The sequence below is a fragment of the Camelina sativa genome, chromosome 13 (assembly GCF_030686135.1).
Source record: "Camelina sativa cultivar CO46 ecotype springtype chromosome 13, ASM3068613v1".
NCBI classification, from domain to species: domain Eukaryota; kingdom Viridiplantae; phylum Streptophyta; class Magnoliopsida; order Brassicales; family Brassicaceae; genus Camelina; species Camelina sativa.
In genome coordinates, this window is record NC_141892.1 from 12,807,221 (window position 1) to 12,826,198 (window position 18,978).

The 18,978-nt window shown below is 38.8% G+C and overlaps 1 non-coding gene and 1 pseudogene across 1 annotated transcript; one reads left to right on the top strand and one right to left on the bottom strand.

Moving 5' to 3' along the window:
- Positions 1 to 7,071: 7,071 nt before the first annotated feature.
- Positions 7,072 to 7,178, bottom strand: LOC147929465 (small nucleolar RNA R71). The gene has a single exon (XR_015579065.1). It is a non-coding gene; the product is annotated as a small nucleolar RNA R71 (small nucleolar RNA).
- Positions 7,179 to 10,080: 2,902 nt separating this feature from the next.
- Positions 10,081 to 10,793, top strand: LOC104738224 (agamous-like MADS-box protein AGL36; annotated as a pseudogene).
- The last annotated feature ends 8,185 nt before the right edge of the window (positions 10,794 to 18,978 follow it).

Sequence of the window (18,978 nt, forward strand, 5' to 3'; positions counted from 1 at the left end):
CATGGCTTCCTTATGTTCAGGTGGATATTTGCAAGGACGGAGACAAAAGACCTTAGCCGAGGGAAGCAGCTTGATGGAATGTTCTCTTTGTTAGAGTGATAGTAAGACAATTAGTGGAGCAAACAAAAAAGTAAAGGTACATATGTGCTGCAACAGGAGACCCAATAAGAGAGGTTATGACGGTCAGCTGACCTCCCTAATATTTCAAATTTGTGTTGTAGTCCTTAAATACTGATAACATTATTATTTTACCCATATTAGCTATACTTTTTGTATGCATTTAGGAAGAGTTTTATAAAATTTCATGTATAAAATTCTATTATCAAGTATTTCAGGTTTCAAGATGGTTTTATAGCAAATTGGACCTTAAGATAAGGAAAACATGTTTCAGGAAAGAGTTAGAACTTTACAATACATGCTAGTTTTGAAGAACTTTCAGAACTCTTATTATATCATGTGTGGTGTCTATGGAAAGCTGGAAGAGTCAGATTTCTCCTTGAAGGGGAATCAAATCAATCCATTCAGCCATCCGGAAGATAAGCCAGACTTACCGAGACGTGTTATATACCAATGTAAAGACTAGTTCGTTTATATTGTCATCACTTATTGGAAGATAAGTTACTTTTGTGACATCTACATAAATTTCCTTTGAACCCCTTTCGTTTATTGAATAGTTTTTGATCCTATACTTTATAATATCAATGTCGTTTCTTTGCATCATGAGCGAGTAGTTTCTTTGTTGGGTTTTATGGGGTGATTCAAGGGGAATTCATGGTTCTCTTAAATTAGGTTGTTAGATCTTAATTTCGGTTCTATATTATAGTTCTTTTGTGACATATTTATCTTAATGCATGTGCTTGGATTGATCACCAAGTGCTGATCTAGAGAACGGGAGTGCTAACTGCGTTATCCTACTTCTGTGAACAAGTGTTATACTGAAACCTCACATCACATTCTGCGTAAGTTGAGTTGCGAAGTTTGGTGAATGTATCAAACTTGTTTTACTAGTTGGTTGACATTCGTTGTTTCCTGCGTAAGTTGAGTAACAGAATATTAAGACTTAAGACTTTCATTCTATGATAATAGGTTGTTTGTTCATTAATGTTTCGTAGAAGAAAACCCAGACCAAAATTAGTAGTTACTTGTTAGATCTTAACACTTAATATTGCTTAGAACCATGAAAACCCTGAGATGACTCCCAAACACCCAACACCTTAGTCTTATAGTGTTAAACCGCTTTTATTTACGCTTTCTTTATTTGCAATAGATATTAGGAAAACCAAAACCCCCAACTCTTATTTAGACTTAGCCATAGTTCTTTCTCTTTTAATTCAATTCATGTTAGCTATTACTCTCTCTGGGATCGATTCTAAAATACTATATTGATAAACTATGCACTTTCAGTCGTCTTGTGGTCTTTTCAGGTAAATCATGCTCACCATAAATTGTGACTCAAACTCCTTGATGAAGAAAAGAGAATTCTGGATTTTTCCAATTAGCGTTGCAATCACCCATAGTTCTATGCTAGACATTCCCCAAAATAACTTATGCAGTACCGAAATCTAGAGTGACAAAGTCACCAACAAAAGTCACTCCTATACTAATAGACGTACCCTTTCGAAAATCCCTGAACCCTGGACCATGATTCTTGTGCTCAGCATAACATTGAAGTTGTTGATGTATCTCTATTTTACACCTTTGAAGACATTTTTTTGTCATGTTTTTGCATTTTCTATAGCCTAAAGTTAGCATTTTTAGGTCCATGGCCTTAAATATATGCATTTAGGTTGTTTAGGGTGTTGCATTGTCGCATTTAGGGTGAAAACATGTGTTTTCGAGCAAAAAAGGAAAAATAATGAGGAGTCACTCGAGCCATAACCCGAAGGTGTGATCGTGCATAAGAACTACCCATAGCTTTAACCCAAACCAGTGGAGCTAAGCGAAAGAAGAACCACGCGAAGCCTAACTCGAAGAGTTGGTCGACCTTAGCTTCGAGCATGCTTCGGATGACAGCTGTTGCGGCTAGGTCAAGTGGTTTCCATATATAAATTTATTTCTATTTCGACAACCACAACACACGACACAGAGAGAGAGCCACCGAGAGAGATTGAGAGCCGATTTGATATTCTTACAAGCTTTGTTAGGATTTTTTAATTTCTTTTTTGAAATTCTATTACTTAGATTATGTACTACATTCTACTACTTTCTTTTCTCTACTACTTTTGATTTTATACATTTTTTCAACATTTTTATTATGCAATTGCTATTCATATCTTTGTCTATGTCGATTTCCATGATGTTTGAGTAGTGAACGAAAGTTTCTACGGATGCGATAGGCTAGTAAGATTATTAATCGATTATGATGTTTTCAGCTTGATTGATTTTATGAAATTCCCTTCTCGATTAGTGTTCTTAATGCTAGTTTCAAACCGAGAGGTTAATATTAGATTTTAGGCATTTCTGCATCGAGGTGTTCGTTGAAATGCCTGAATTAACTAATGCCTGAGATTTACTCACTTAGCCTAAGAGATTAGATGTGTCAGGAGTTTATTGACAATAATGAATTGGATTTTAATGTCTACTTGGTCATGTTTCTCCAATGAGAGTTGGGTAAGGGAGTGATTAGGGTTGATTGTTTCTACCACGAGACTGGATTAGCAAGGATTAGAAATTTATTGTCTAGCAAATAGATTGCTTGAGGCCTGTAAAACATTATAGGTTGATTATGAATACTTATGAACCGATTACCCCATCCTTCGGAGCTTTCGTATTTTGATTATTTACAATTTTAATATCGACCCGACCACCAACCTGACCTGGTACTCGATCACCTGCATCCTATAGTACCTCGAGTTGTTCTTGATTTTGTTCTTATTTTCCTATTACCCGATCCCCGACTCGATCTATACACGATTGCTTGCATCGTGTACCCTGGTCGTGTAGTTCTTTATTTCGTTCTTTTTTATTTCTGTTCATTTTAGGTTGTTAGACAAAACCCCCACTATTGCTTGGATTGACTGGGATTGTTGTGATTGCATACAACCATTTGGATTGATAACCCTTTTGTTGTGAATTTCGGATGAATAGAATAAGAAAGCTTTGAAAAGAGAAAACAGAGTGTTCTTGAGGCGAACACCCTTTGTCTAACATTTATATTATTAGTTAATGAACAACCTTACAAACCCCTAGTTTCATCAGCTGCCTCTCCCATTGACATGTACTCGGCTTAATTGGTTGACATTGCAACTACAGAATGCAACAGAGACCTCCAACTTATAGGTGCTCTTCTACATACCATGTAGTAAACCTCCTATTATCAAGATCCCATGCATAATCTGAATGAACGAAACCCACGACTTCTGCCTTGCACTCATGTCTTCCAAACATGAGACCACGATCTGTAGTACCCTTCAAATACTGAAAATACATTTCAATGCATTACAGTGCTCCCTCCCAAGGTTAGACATGTACTTACTGACTTGACTAACTGCTTGAGCCAAATCTAGTCTTGTGCAAACCATCAGTTACATTAGACAACCAACTGCACCAGCATAAGGAACTTGTGCCATGTTTCTGATCTCCTCATCAGAAATAGGGCACTGACGTGCTGAGAGCTTGGACTGATTCGGCAGATGAGTAAACACAGGTTTTGCATTCTTCATGTCAAACCTTTCAAGTATCTTTTCTATGTAGCTTCTTTGAGATAACCACAATCTCTGAGAACTCCTATCCCTATGAATCTCCATCCCAAGAATATTCTTTTGCAGCACCAAGATCCTTCATCTCAAACTCGTCTCCCAGTAGCCCTTTCAACTCAACAATATCATCCATATTGCTTCCACCAATGAGCATATCATAAACATACAACAACAAAAATATGGGAGAATTGTTACCAACGTTCTTCACATAAACATAGCAGTCATATTCACATATCTGGTACTCTATCTGCAACATGTAAGTATCAAAACATTTGTACCACTGTTTAGGAGCCTACTTCAGCCCGTATAAAGATATTTTCATTCTGCATACAAACGCCTCCTCTCCACACTTGACAAACCCTTATGGTTGCTCCATATAGATCTCTTCCTCCAAATTACCATGGAGAAATGTTGATTATGAAAAAAAAATTTCCCATGTAGTTCGACACACTTCCATCAGCCTCAATATTTACATGAACTCGTTCTGAACACGCCTGCAGCATGTACTGCTCATCAAACACCACATCTCGGCTGATCACTCTTTTCTTAGCCTCAATATCCCATAACTTGAAACCTTTCACGCCTTTCTCAAATCCCAGAAAAATGCACTTCTTGGACTTCAAATCCAGCTTTGACCTTTCGTCGTTGGGAACTAACACGTAAGCTGGACATCCAAAGATTCTCAAGTTTGATATATCAATGTCTACCCCAGTCCATACCTCTTCTGCAACCTTTCCTTCTAAAGAAACCCTTGGCGATCCATTGATGAGGCAGACCTCCATGTATACTGCTTCAGCCCAGAAGATCTTTGGGAGTCTTGCATTCAACCAAAAACACCTTGCTTTCTCTGCAATAAAATGATTCATCCTTTCACTTATACCATTCTGTTATGGTGTTTTCCGCACTGTAAAGTGCCTCTGAATACCATGCTACTCAAACAGCTTCTGAAACTCTCCATTAGTATACTCTGTACCATTATCAGACCTCAGATACTTCATCTTCCTCCTTGTTTGGTTTTCCACTTCAGCCTTCCAAATCTTAAATTTCTCAAAATACTTCAGATTTTTGCCTCATAAAGTAAACCCAAGCCTTCTTGAAAAACTCATCAATAAATATGACATAGTATATGCTTCCTCCTAATGAATGTTCTTGTGTAGGCCCCCACACATCAGAATGCACATAGTCTAAAAGACTCTTTGTGGTGTGTAGACCTGTCTTGAAAGATGCCTTGGACGGTTTCCCCATAATACAGAACCTACAAAACTCAATATTACAATTCTTCAAACTATCCACAAGACCTCTCATGTGAAGTTCAGACAAACCATGCTCTCCAATATGCCCTAACCGCATATGCCATATAGTTATGTTATCTAATTCAGTTACCAAGGCTGCAGCTATACCTACAGCCATGTTTCCAAGTAATTGATAAACACTCCATGCTGTGAGCTGACCCTTCATCAACACCATATCTCCTACATACATTCACACAGTTATCATCATCAGTTTCGAACCTGAATCTGTCCCTGTGAAGTGAACCAAGAGATATAATATTCTTCTTCACTGCTGGAAGATACCACACTTCAGTCAAAATCCTGAAAGTGCCATCATGCATCCGAAATTTGATATGTCCAATACCAATAACGCTGTAGCTTCTATAGTTCCAAAAGTTGCAAAATTTCCAGCATGATACGCGTCAAACCAATGTTTGTTTGAAGTCATGTGGAATGAACACAAGAATATGTGTGCTTGCTTGTAGTCACTGCAAGCAAACCAAACTCGACCTTCACTGCGTCTTCTGCCTAAACCACGTTCACATAATTAGATGAACCTTCCGTCTTGTTCTGCTCCTTGTTCAAAGGAAAATCTCTCTTATAGTGTCCTAGTTTCTGACATTTATAACATATTATCTTCTTCGTCTTGCCCCCTTCCGTACTTTCCCTTGTTCTTCTGTACTCCGCTACCCTGACTTATACTCACATATAGTCCATCACCTTGAGGGTTGTCACTACTACCACCACCGTGCTGTTGGCGTCTATTGTGATGCCCAAGCAGCAAGTCTGTGGCTGACTGCAGACTTATCATTTCTTTGTTAGCCAATACTATAGTCACAAACGTATCATATACAAGCGTTAAAGAACACAAAAGCAGCATGGCCTTATCCTCATCATCAACTGTAACACCCACACGCCCTAGATCTCCAGTGATCTGGTTGAGTTGGTTAATATGCTGGACCAGATTTTCTCCTTCAGCCATCTTAAACCAATATAGCCTCTGTTTCAGGTACAACTTGCTAAATGGGGACCTCGACATGTACATCTTTTTGAGCTCAGATCTTTTTTAAAGATCCGAGCTCTAGAACTTGATGCACGACTTCATCTCTAATACATGTTCGTATCATTGAACCCATCTTCTTCCTAACCCTAAGTTCCCTTGAGTCGGTCTCTACAAAAGCCCAGTAAAAGTCTCGTACGCCTTACATAGTCTTGTAATCTTTGTAGACGTTTTCAGAAATTTCAAGTCACTTTTAAACACCTTTGTACTACAACTGCATAAGGAATTGATACCATGGTGTAAAAATCTACTATCAATTTGGCGCTGTTGCCATTTGGTTATGATATTTTGTTACATTTAGGATTTCAATACTTGCTAAATCAAGTTCTTTTTCTTTTTAACTATTCGATACTAAATTGTTTGCTTATTCTGCTTGTTTTTTTTTTTTTCTGTTTCAGGTACCACCCGATCAACCACTCGATCACATAGATTGAGTTTAAATTCGAGTACCTGCTAGGATACTCACTCGGGCATGCAAACACGATTAAAAGTAGCATGAACCTCATTCCTTTCATCGATAACATCGTTAGACCTAGGTTACTGCAACAAAAGCAAGTTCAACAGCCAGTTGAGCCACTAGAAGAGCTGGAAAGGAATCAACAAAAATGGTCCAGCTGCCCTTCAAAAGTGGACCTACTTTGGAGCTGGAGATGCTCAATCTACCCACGCTCAGAGGAATGGTATTGTGCCTCCCGCTGTTCAGAATAGTAATTATGAGATAAAGAGTAGTCTCATCCAGCTAATACAGAGTGACAAGTTTTATGGATTACCAATACAAGACCCATCGGATCATCTCGATGAATTTGATAGCCTCTGCAGCCTTACCAAAATCAATGGAGTCAGTGAAGATAGCTTCAAGTTGTGGATACTCCCATTCTCTCTTGGTGACAAGGCACACACCTATGGGAAAAATCTTTGCCTAAGGAGTCCATCACCACATGGGATACCTGCAAGAATGCCTTGTTCAGAAGGACAATGACAATTCTATCTTGGTGACAAGGCATACCTATGGGAAAAATTCTTCTCCAACTCTAGAATTGCAAGGTTGAGGAAAGACAACTCTAGCTTTGTTCAGAAGAACAATGAAACGTTTGGTGAAGCATGGGAACGTTTCAAGGGATATGATAGTTGTTGCCCGCATCATGGATTCAGCAATGCGTCCTTACCGAGTAAACTCTACCGTAGCGTAGTTCCAAAGATACGAATGTTGTTGAGGAATGGAAACTTCTTCAACAATGATGTAGATGATAGTTGGACACTTGTTGAGAACTTAGCTCAATATGATGGTCACTACAATGAGGATTATGATAAGACCATCAGATCGTCAAGCGACAATGAGGAGAAGGACAAAAGAGACATGAAAGCTCTAAACAAAAAATTGGATAAGATCCTCCTCAGCCAGCAGCACAACATCAGGTTTGTTTCTGAAGAAGACCAGTTTCAGCAACAAGATGGGGAGACTGTTCAGATTGAGGATGTCCACTACATCAGCAATCAGGGAAGATACAATAAGGGCTACAACTAATTCAAACCAAACCCAAATTTCTCCTACCTAAACCCCAATGTTGCTAATCCTCAAGATCATGTCTAACCTTCAGCAGCTCAGAACAACCAAGCTCCACAGAAGCCTTTTGTCCTCTACAATTATTGCTATGCTCCCAAACAGTGGTACTCTGGAGGCTTTCATCAGCCAATCATTCAGGGCCAAACAAACACGGCCATGGAATTGATAACCTAGTGTAAAAATCTAATATTGTTATCTGGTGTGATGAAGTTGTGGGTTCAACATGACCACAATGCCGTGTCTTCCCAGTCTTCTCCGTAACATAGTGATAGTAGGAGACACAAGTCCAACATAAGAGCTCTAGGATAAGGATATTAACTGTGGAGGAGGAGGCACCTCTTCATTTGACTCATAAGCTTCCATCATATTTGATCAAGGACTTCCATATCATACCCATCTACCACTGTGAGCATCTGAACCTCCTTATATGGACAAACATGACCACAAAAATACTTCCCATCATATTTGAAACAATTTCCCCATTGTCGTTCATCTAGCTCAACATCAGTGAAACGCTTTTGTGGTCATCCTAGTAATGGAAGTGGCTTATCCTTTCCCACTCCCAATTCTATGACAATAACTTTTGTCTTCTACCCAATCGATTGAAAGGTCCCCACTAATTTGTTGTCTCCCACTCCACATTGACCTCCCTCATCAAGTTGTAACTCCTTGCTCTCCATTATCTCTTGCAAGCCCATTCATTTCTGGTAATTTATGTGGTTTCCACATGTGCACAACTCCCACATTTCTGAAGACAACACATTCATAAAGATCCCTTCAAGCTTCACATCATCCAACCAAGAAACTTGAGGTGATAGATCTTACAACCGATGAATGTATGCCACCACTATTCATGTTTGTTTAATACACAACAAACTTTGGTAAGGATACGACTTTTGATGTTTCTAAAATACAGTAAGCGCAGAGCATTAAAATGAGATCAGTTGTGAAAGGAAACATGATTTACCTTCTAGTTGTACCGGCTCAACGCATCACCCGTCAAGCTGACTGAGCACAGATACAACTTTTATATTTACCTTTTATATTTTGTATATAAAAACCCACCCATACAGAAAAAACGTTCAACAATGCTATCCAACTATATGCTTCGCCACCCTTGAAGATAGGCATCTCCACGTTTTTGAGCAGGTTTTACCAAGTACTCAATCCTAGATCACGACGTGTTGGTTCAAAATACTTTTTTCAGCAGGTTTTATCAAGTACTCCCTCCTTGTGTACAATATGCACTCAAAAACACTATCATCCCACTTTCCACCCTCAATATTAAAATAATAATAATAATAATATCATACTTCGACTTCTTCCGATTATAAATATTAATCAACCAAAATTTTTAGACAATGTAGATAAGAATTTTAAAACTAAACAGAATTATTCTACCAAACATAAACCTTGGCCGACCCATAAATTTCCTCCTAATCGATGAATCCCGACAATCTTATCAAAAAATCTGAAACTTTATAGTCGATCCAGTAACTTTCAAGTGGACTCTTCATTTTCTTCCTAACTTCCGTTGTTTAATTACAACATTTTTTAGAATTCACCTCGTCTCCATTGTCATTGTTGATTTGATACCTATCAACAAGTTCGTTCTTTAGTTCTCAAATCATACCACAAGAAAATCATCATAATTTGTTGAACATAAAATCTTCTTAAATTAATCCTACCAGAATTATTGACAAAAGCCACTGGAATCACTACTTCCGGTTCAAACAACACAAACAACTCTTTTGTTCTACTGTTGTTTAAGGTTTAATGTTTCATTGTGTCTTTTATATTATTCATTTTCTATTTTTTTTAAATGAAAATGACACTTTTGTAGTTACAAAATTAAATACATGGTTTAAAGTCTTTTTACAACAAATTAGTACTATTTTAGTAAGTAAAACTTTTTATGTGCTAGTCTAGTAATAAACCAAAATATATGTGCTAGTTTAGTAATTCTTTCAAAATGAAATATTTCATACCAGCTATATTACTTCTCATAATTAGCTAATAAGATTTATTTCTAATTGAAAATAGCTGGTCATAACGCCCTTGAAGGTATAATATCTAATATATATTTTTCTATATTTATTATTAATTTAAATTTAATCAAATTTTATTCATAAATATATTTTAATATTACTAACCGTGTGTTCTAGATATATTAAGATATATTATTAAGAGTAAAAATTTGAGAGTTAGATAAGTTAGTTTTAATAATAAAAATAACTTATTTGTATATATATATATATATATATATATATTATATTAAGTAATAAGCTAATGATAATGCACCAACTACACACAGAAATATAAGGTTCTATATATAGATACACGCATAGAAAATTAATAAAAGATTTATTGCCTATAATTTGGACTTAGTGATAAGAAACCTAATGAGTAGAGAAACCCTTTCATTGCTATATAAACAGTCTTTGTGCCAACAAACTAGTCAAATCATACAAAATAAAAATAAAGTTAATGAGGAAATTGAAATTATCTTTGATAGCGAATGAGAGATCAATAAAAAAAAACATTCATGAAGAGGAAGAAAGGGATAACGAAGAAACTTCACGAGTTGAAAACTCTTTGTGGTGTCCAAGCTTGTGGGGTCATCTACAGTCCGTATCAATCGGTACCAGAGGTTTGGCCCTCAAAGGAAGGTGCACACGAGGTGACTATGAAGTTTATGGAGATGCCGATGGCAACAAGAACCAAAAAGATGATGGATCAAGATACATATTTGCGGAGCAGATTACTAAAATAAAAGAGGAAGTAGACAAACTGGCTGTTGAGAATCGGGAGTGACAAGTTAAACGATTTTGTTTGATTGTCATGAAGGAAAGATGTCCGAGTATCATTATGGTGCAAATGACCTTCACGATTTGCATCGTTATATTGATCAATATATCAATCAGCTTACTCAAAGGATGCAAAGTCTCGTAGAAAATGGTCAGTCTTCTTCTTTCCCTCCTCTTCCTATTGGAGTTGCGGATATAGATCCTCCTGCTGTTGCAGATTTTGCTGTTGATGTGAGTACAGCCGCAATAAGTGCTGCTAGAGAGTTTTGTGCTCATATTCCATACCAAAATATGAATATGAATCAAAATCTGCAAGAACCGGTTCAAAATCTGCAAGAACCGGTTCACATGATTTTTACGGTCATATTCAATAAGAAGTCTACAATAACATGACTAGGAATCATGATTTGAATTTGGATTTAAATCATAACATGAATTTGAATTCAGATCTGAATGATAATCAGTATCTGAATCATGAAAACTCATTTAATGATATGATGCTGGCGCAAAATGTGGGTTATGCCGGAGGACATGCTAGGATTCCTTTCATATACCACTATAACTATCACCAGCAACCAACCGTTGATCTTGCCATCACCAATCACATGCCTTCCATCACCTCCTCTACCACCTCTATTACCAGTGTTTATGCTTCCTACATTAACAAGAATCTTTAATCAAAAGAAGCATATTTCTAATGTAGTATTCAATTGTCTGAATTTATGTGTTTTATTTTCTTCATGTCGGAAAAAAAAATGATGTTGTCTTTGTTTATTTTTTTCTAGTTAACTGTTGTTGCCTACAGGTTCTACCTTTATACATTTATCTTATTTTGATTATTAAGAAATGAATTTGCGCATCAATTTTAATTTTGTTTGAAGAAGTTTAGTTATTTTGAATAAAATTATTAGTCATTTTTAAAAAATAATTAAACAAAAATATATAATTAAGCAGGTCCCACAAACGATGTGGGCAAACTAACTAGAGTTTGTTTTTTCACAAAATATCTTATTCTTATCATCTTATTTGCCAAGCAGAAAAGAGTCATAAATTATGTTTGACATTTTGCAAAGATCTAAGTATGAAATATTTGCGACAAAAGTTTAACCATCAACAAAATTAGTTTGACTTTTCAGAAAACGATGATATTCGAAATATAAAGAGCATGTTACATTTTTGTGGTTTCTCCGTTAGAATTCCTTTAAGTCTTGTACCAAATTCAGGCCAATGTTAAAAAAATAACATGCATAACGGAAGAAATACCAAACCAACTTTAATTTATTATAAATATAATATCTATTATAATCAATAAAAATCAGCCATCAAATATTCTTTTAAATCAGGTTTCAACAATAATAAAAATCCAACAAATATACAAATTAGATCCTAGATAATTCTCTTCTTCATTGCTATAATTCCACGTTACCCTATACCTGCACCACACACACAATAAGATGTGTGAATATTACCAGAAAAACTTAGAGAGGCAATCGTCCCATCTATAAATTATACATACAAGTAATCAAAATAACAACCATAAATAAAACATAAAGAAATAAGCCAATAAGCATAACATAAGAAAACAAATTCATCATCCGTCCTGAACCGTCCTATGGTCGTAAAAGCCAACATACAGTTACGAGACACTATAACATCCGAGAACCGGAATCCCGGTTTTGGATGTGCATCAATTGATGCAAGTATTGTGTTGATCGATGCAAGGCTAGTTTGGTCGAGAAACGAGTAAGTTAAAAATTGCGTTTTGGGGTTAGGAAAACCCTAGAATCGAGTATAAAAGTAGGGACTTGAGGGTTTGGCTGAGTTTGGTCGTTCTGTTGTTAATGTTTCGATTTGCATGTATTAGATTGATTATGTGAGTTAGTCGATTTTGTGTGGTATGGAGTCCTATAACATCCTCTACAAGCATTCAATGAGATTCTACGGTAAGTTGTGTTTTTGTGTATGGTTTTGGATTGTTTTCTTAGCCTTCTGTTCATGGTAGTGCAGATGGTAAGAGGTGGTGCTGTCGCTGGTCGTTGATGCGGATGTGGTCGCGGTAGGGACAGAGGCCCAGTTGTTAGTGACATTGTGGACTAAAGTTTGATTGTCGAGGGCGTCCATAAGTCATAGGTATTCTAGGAGGGGTACGTGAGTGTTGCCGGTGATGGTGCCTATGGGGCAGTAGGTCGGTGGTGCTTGACTTTCGAGTGTGGGGGTCATAGTAGGTGGAGCCCTTGGTGGAGATGATAACATAGCGGGCTTGTTGGCGCAGTTGTTGGAGGTGGTTACAGGGAGTTGCATCAATTAGTGGCTGCAGGTGCTGAAGGTTATTCTCAGATAGAGCGTTTCTCGGGTAGTACCAACCCTACTATGGCTGATGCATGGAGGAAGAGGCTGGAACGCAACTTCCAGTCACTTAGATGTCTTGAGGAGTATTGGGTGGACATAGAGGTCCACCACCTGGCAAATGATGTTCACTTATGGTGTAGGTCGATGGCTGGCAGGGGGCACAAAGCTAGATGACATGGGTTAATTTAGTGGAGGAGTTCAACCGCAAGTATTTACCTTCAGAGGCACTAGACCGTATGGAGGTGCAATTTCTGTAGTTATCTTAGGGGACTCGGTCCGTTGGTGAGCTCGATGTGGAGTTCAGTCGACTTCTGGTGTGTGGGGGCCAAGCAATTGAGTTTGAAGAGTCTCAGGTTAGGAGGTTCATGACAGTTCTTCATGATGACTTGGGATTCCATTGCAAAGTGCAAAGTTACGCCACGAGAGCGGAGTTCGTTGAGACCGCAGTTGAGATCAAGGAGAACATCCGGGCACATGTCGTTGATAACATCATTATTTTACCCACTTTAGCTATAGTTTTAGTATGAATTTAGGAAGAGTTTGATGTGATTTCAATGCTTTAATGTCTATTATCAAGTATTTTAGGTTTCAAGAAGGGTTTACAGGTTTTATAGCAAAAAGGACCAAAGGACAAGGAAAATACGTTTTAGGAAAGATTCAGAGCTTTATAATACGGGCAACTTTTGAAGAACTTTTACAACTCACATTTTGACGTACTTAGTATCTATGGAAAGCTGGAAGAGTCATATTTCCCCTCGAAGTGGAATCAAGTCAATCCGACCGAGACGTTTTTTAAACCGACGTAAGGAGAACCATCAAGCCAATGGGCTTTTATTGAAGGCCTGACCAGCGACCACCACGGCGGCCCAGTCCAAGCCTTCACCACGTTCTAGAACATTCCTACGCCGCCCCTTGCCATGCACTTAAAGAAGAAAAGACGTTTCTACCTTTACAAAACCCTAAACCTAGACAAAACCCTATAAATATTCTTCTAAGCCCTAGGGTTTAGAGTGTGCACATTTTGGAGCAGCCAAGAGACACGACCAGAGGAGCAGCCGACGACCAGATCCTTCTCTCGTCCCTCTCTTTGAAGCTTTGAGATCCACCAACTCTTTTCTATTCTATTTGCTTTGTACTTTGTTTCTAAAGGAAGAAGATCCTACACTTTGTTTGACAATCATTGAAGTAATATCTAAACCCTTTTTCTCTATTTATTCTTTTATTCTTATGAGTTTATTAAACCTTGCTTTGATGATTCCTTTAAACATGCTAGAGTAGTTTTCTAGTTGGGTTTAAAGGGATAATCAAAGGGGGGGAGATGATCTTAGTTTATGTGGCAATCTTTAGGTTTTGTTAGATTTATATTCTTGTTTATTCTATGCTTTAATTCTAAGTCTTTACTTAATGCTTTAAGTTAGCCTCATGAACTAACTATGATCTAAAGTGTGTGTGCTTCACCTAGCTTAGATGTATGGGGAGACATAGGAAGTACATACCCCTTACCTATGGAATCCATGGATTAGAATCGAACTTGTTTTAAATGCTTTGATCTATGCGTCGTTGCCTGCGACAGTTGAGTAACGGAGTGTAGAGATCTTTGACGGTTAGCTTGACAACATTAAGTTAACGGTTCATTAGTGTTTCGTAGTCCGAGTTTTAGATAAACAAACTAACCATAAACTTTCCTAGATAGATAGATAATTGAACCCATGCGATTCCCCTTGATGCCCAACGCTTGTTTTATTATTTTTACTTGCATTTTATTTACGTTTATTTGCTTACTACGACAGTGACAACCTAAACCCCCATTTTATTTAGTCCTAGCCTTACTTACTTTCGTTGGCTTCCATTGAACAACAACTCTCTCTCTGTGTGGGATCGATCCTAAAATACTACTACCGATTAGCTGTGCACTTGCAGCAGTTGTGTGGTCCTTTTAAGGTAAAAGATTTTGGAGCGAAATAAACCACGCACATCAAGCTTTTTGGCGCCGTTTCCGAGGAGAGATTCCAGGAGTGCAGTCGATGGCACAGATTGAGCAGGCGGCGCGGGTGTACTTGATTGTGGAGACCGGTGGAACTAGTGTTGACTCGATCACATGTATAACTTCAAAGACTAAGACATATTGGATTCCAATATTTAAGATTTTTTCGAATGTTTTGCATAAAGTGTTAGGTTTCTAGCACATGAGATTTGTGTATGGACCTTATTGGTCGTCGGGTTAAGGTCCCACATCATGTTTTATTCTGGAGCAACCCATTGCTTCATTACCCTGGAGTGAGCCGAGAGCGCCAATATCAGAGGAGATCCTAGAGATTGAACGGGAGTTGTCAGAGTTGCAGGTGGTGAGTTTCTGATTGCCCTTAAATGGATGATGGGTGTGGAGATTGAGATCATGGGGGAGTTAAGGCCAACGTATTTGATTCTCCGTCCCGTGGAGTTGTATGATGTTATCTTAGGGATGGATTTTCATCGAGGTAGAGTGATGTTTGAGCATCCAAAAGGGAAGTTTGTATCTGAGGGAATGAGACCAACTTCTGGGAGTCTCGTGATACCGGCTATGCAAGCCGAGAAGATGATTGTGAAGGGGCATGAGACCTATCTGGTTAGAGTCTTGATGTTGGAGTCAGTGGGACAGTCTATGGTTAACGATACTAAGGTTTTTGAGGGGTTTTAGGATGTGTTCCAGTCATTGCAGGAGTTACCACCATATCGTTCTAATCATTTCACGATTGAGCTGGAACCGGAGACTATACCGTTATCCAAGGCGCCTTAAAGGATGGCTCCAATAGAGATGGCAGAGATAAAGACGTAGTTGGAGCATCTTTTGAGCAAGGATTCATTCCTTCTAGCGTTTCACCGTGAGGAGCGCCGATATGGTTTGTTAAGAAGAAGGACAAGAGTTTCCACTTCTGCATTGATTATCATGGTCTAAACCGGGTTACTGTGAAGAACAAGTACCCTCTTTCCAGGATCAATGAGTTGTTGGATCAACTGAGATGTGCTACTTGGTTTTCCAAGATTGATCTGGTGTCGGGATATCTCCATATTCTGATATTTGAGGCAAATGTGAGGAAAACTGCTTTCAGGAAGAGCTATGGGCATTATGAGTTCTTGGTGATGCCTTTTGGGTTGACTAACACACTAGCAGTGTTCATGAGGTTGATAAACAATGTGTTACAAGAGTTTTTGGATGTGTGTGTTATCATCTTCATTGACGATATTTTGGTATATTCTAAGAGTCCTGACGAGCATATAATACACTTGAGAGCAGTGTTGGGGAAGCTGCTAGAGCAAAAGTTGTATGCCAAGTTGAACAAGTGCAGTTTCTAGTAGAGGGAGAATGATTTTCTGGGTCAAATTGTGTATGTAGAGGGAGTTTTTGTGGATATAGAGAAGTCTCAGGATATCATGGATTAGCCTAAACTGTCGAATGCCACGGAGAACAGGATTTTCCTTGTTTTGGCGGGTTACTACAAGAGATTCGTGAAGGGTTTCACAAGCAAGGCACGACCGATGGCTAAGTTGACATGGAAGAATGTTTTGTTTGTTTGGTCACAAGAGTGTGAGGAGGGCTTCACAAGCCTGTAGGAGATGTTGACTACTACGCCAGTGTTGGCATTGCCAGAGGAGGATGGGCCCTATGTAGTTTTTACAGACTCTTCCAGAGTTGGCTGGGAGCGTGTATTGATGCAGTATGGGAAGGATATTGCTTACGCTTCGCGACAGTTGCGGAAGCATGAGTAAAATTATCCTACTTATGACTTGGAGATGGCTGTTGTAGTTTTCTACCTGAAGATTTGGCGGTCTTATCTTTATGGTAGGAAGGTAAAGGTGTTTACATATCATAAAAGCCTGAAGTACATTTTCACTCAGCCTGAGCTGAATTTGAGGCAGAGGTGGTGGATGGAGTTGGTGGCAGATTATGATCTGGAGATAGCTTACCACCCTGGTAAAGTTAACTTGGTTGCAGGTTCGCTGAGTCAAAAGCGGGCGGCTTCGATTGAGGAGCAAAATATGGAGACTCGGGTGGGAGAGATTAGTGCATTGAGGTTGTCTTTTGTCTCTCAGGAGTCATTGGGTTTGGAGGCGGCTGATCATAGAAGATATTCAGAGTAGATTGCGGTTGACTCAGGATAAAAATGTGGCGCCGTTTAATGCCTCTAGAGATGTGTATTCAGAGTATCAAGTCTCTGCCAATGGTATCATTCTTGAGCAAGATCGGATCTGTGTGGCAAAAAATGAGGATTTGAGTTAGGAGATCTTGAGGGAGGCTCAAGTGAGCATGTTCTCTATTCATCCTCAAACGACTAAGATGTATCATGACCTCAAATGATAACTGGGTCAGGATGAAGAAGGATATAGCTAGTTGGGTCGCAAAGTGCGATGTTTGTTAGTGTCTTGGACCTTTGATGCGAATTGGGTCATTGTGGACCGGCTATCTGTCACATTTTTAGGCCATTAAGAAGATCGATGGAGCAGCGGTTTTGGCTAAGAAGTATGTGAGGTAGATAGTCAGATTGCATGGGGTGCCGGCAAGTATCGTGTCTGATAAGGATTCCAAGTTCACTTTGTTTTTTGGAGGGTGTTTTAGGCAGAGATGGGCACGCAAGTGCATATGAGTATAGCCTATCATCGTAAGATAGATGGTCAGACAGATAGGACAACCCAGACTTTAAAAGGATTTGTTGACGATGTGTGTGCTGGACTAGGGTGGTGATACAAGACTCGGTGGTGAGACTCGTATGGGGATAAATATGGCAGCTTCACAAGTTGGCGGTCGCTTTGCTCTTGTGAATAAATGATGGTCGAAGATGGAGATCTGACATGTTGGCGGTCGCTTCTCTCGTGTGGGATCAAATGAGGGGTGTGATGGCGGAATGAAGTGCACCTCTGAGTTGTGATAGGACTCTGATACAGCACAAGCTCTATGCCTTGATGACTCACTCAAAAAGGAATCCACCTAACTTAGATAAACAGAAAAACAAATCCTAAGCTTCAAAGTGAGAAAAAATCTCTCTTTATTTTCCAAAAATCTTCTATATTTTTACAATGAAACAAATGAGCATTTTTTTAGCTCTTACATGATATAATCTACATTAATTACAAATATGTCTAAAATAATTACAAATCAATCACCATAATGTAGAAATCATAATCAATGGCGATGATGAAGAATAAATATTGGATCTAAGATTTCTGGCAAGATATCTGCCTTAGCAATCAATATTTCATTGTTTGGCTCGTCAAAGAGTAGTTCAGAAAGTCTATCAGGAAATCCTTCTTGAATTAGTTCAGCTACTCGTTCAACATATGTGATGACTGCATTAGGTTGCCACTGGATGGATCACTTGAGGTTGGTAGAGTTTGCTTACAACAACAACTACCAGGCGAGTATCGGGATCACTCCTAATGAGGCGTTGTACGGGAAGCGATGTCATACACCACTATGGTGGACTCAGGTGGGGGAGAGGAGCATATATGGTGCGAGTATTGTTCAGGGGCCTCGGAAAAGATTCGAATTCTGAAGCTGAACTTAAAGGAAACTCAGGATTGACAGAGGAGTTATGCCAATCAAAGGAGGAAGGATCTTGAGTATCAGGTTGGTGATAGAGTGTACCTCAAGATGACCATATTTTAGGGTCCGAACAAGTCATTATGAGAGACTAACCTAAACCCGAGGTACATGGAACCGTTCATAGTGACTCAGCGGGTGGGACCGGTAGCATATAGGCTCGAGTTGTTTGATGTTATGTGTGTGTTTCACAATGTCTTCCATGTGTCAATGCTACAGAATTTTCTTCGCGAGGAAGATCAGTTCTTGGCTAAGATTCCCGAGGATCCTCAGCCTAACATGACTTTAGAGGCGAGACCAGTGACGTTTTTCGAGAGGAGAGTCAGAGAACTTTAGAGGAAGAAGGTTCCTTTGATGAGAGTCAAATGAGACTATGATGGTGTTGATGAACAGACTTGGGACCCAGATGTGAGGATGAAGGAAAGGTTCAAGAAGTGGTTCGAGAAGCAAGCGCTAGCTTGAGCTTTTCTAGTCTGGTCCCAGTTGTCAATGTGGATGTTGGTGCGGTGAAGTGTATGGCTGGAGTAGAATGGAGTATTCCAATACATCTCTCTTGATATTTGGTCGCGTAGGTGTGGTTGGTTGTGCAACTAAATACCAAGATGAGGTGGTGTTTGGGATACGTGATTATGTGAAGCTTTTTTTCATTGAAGT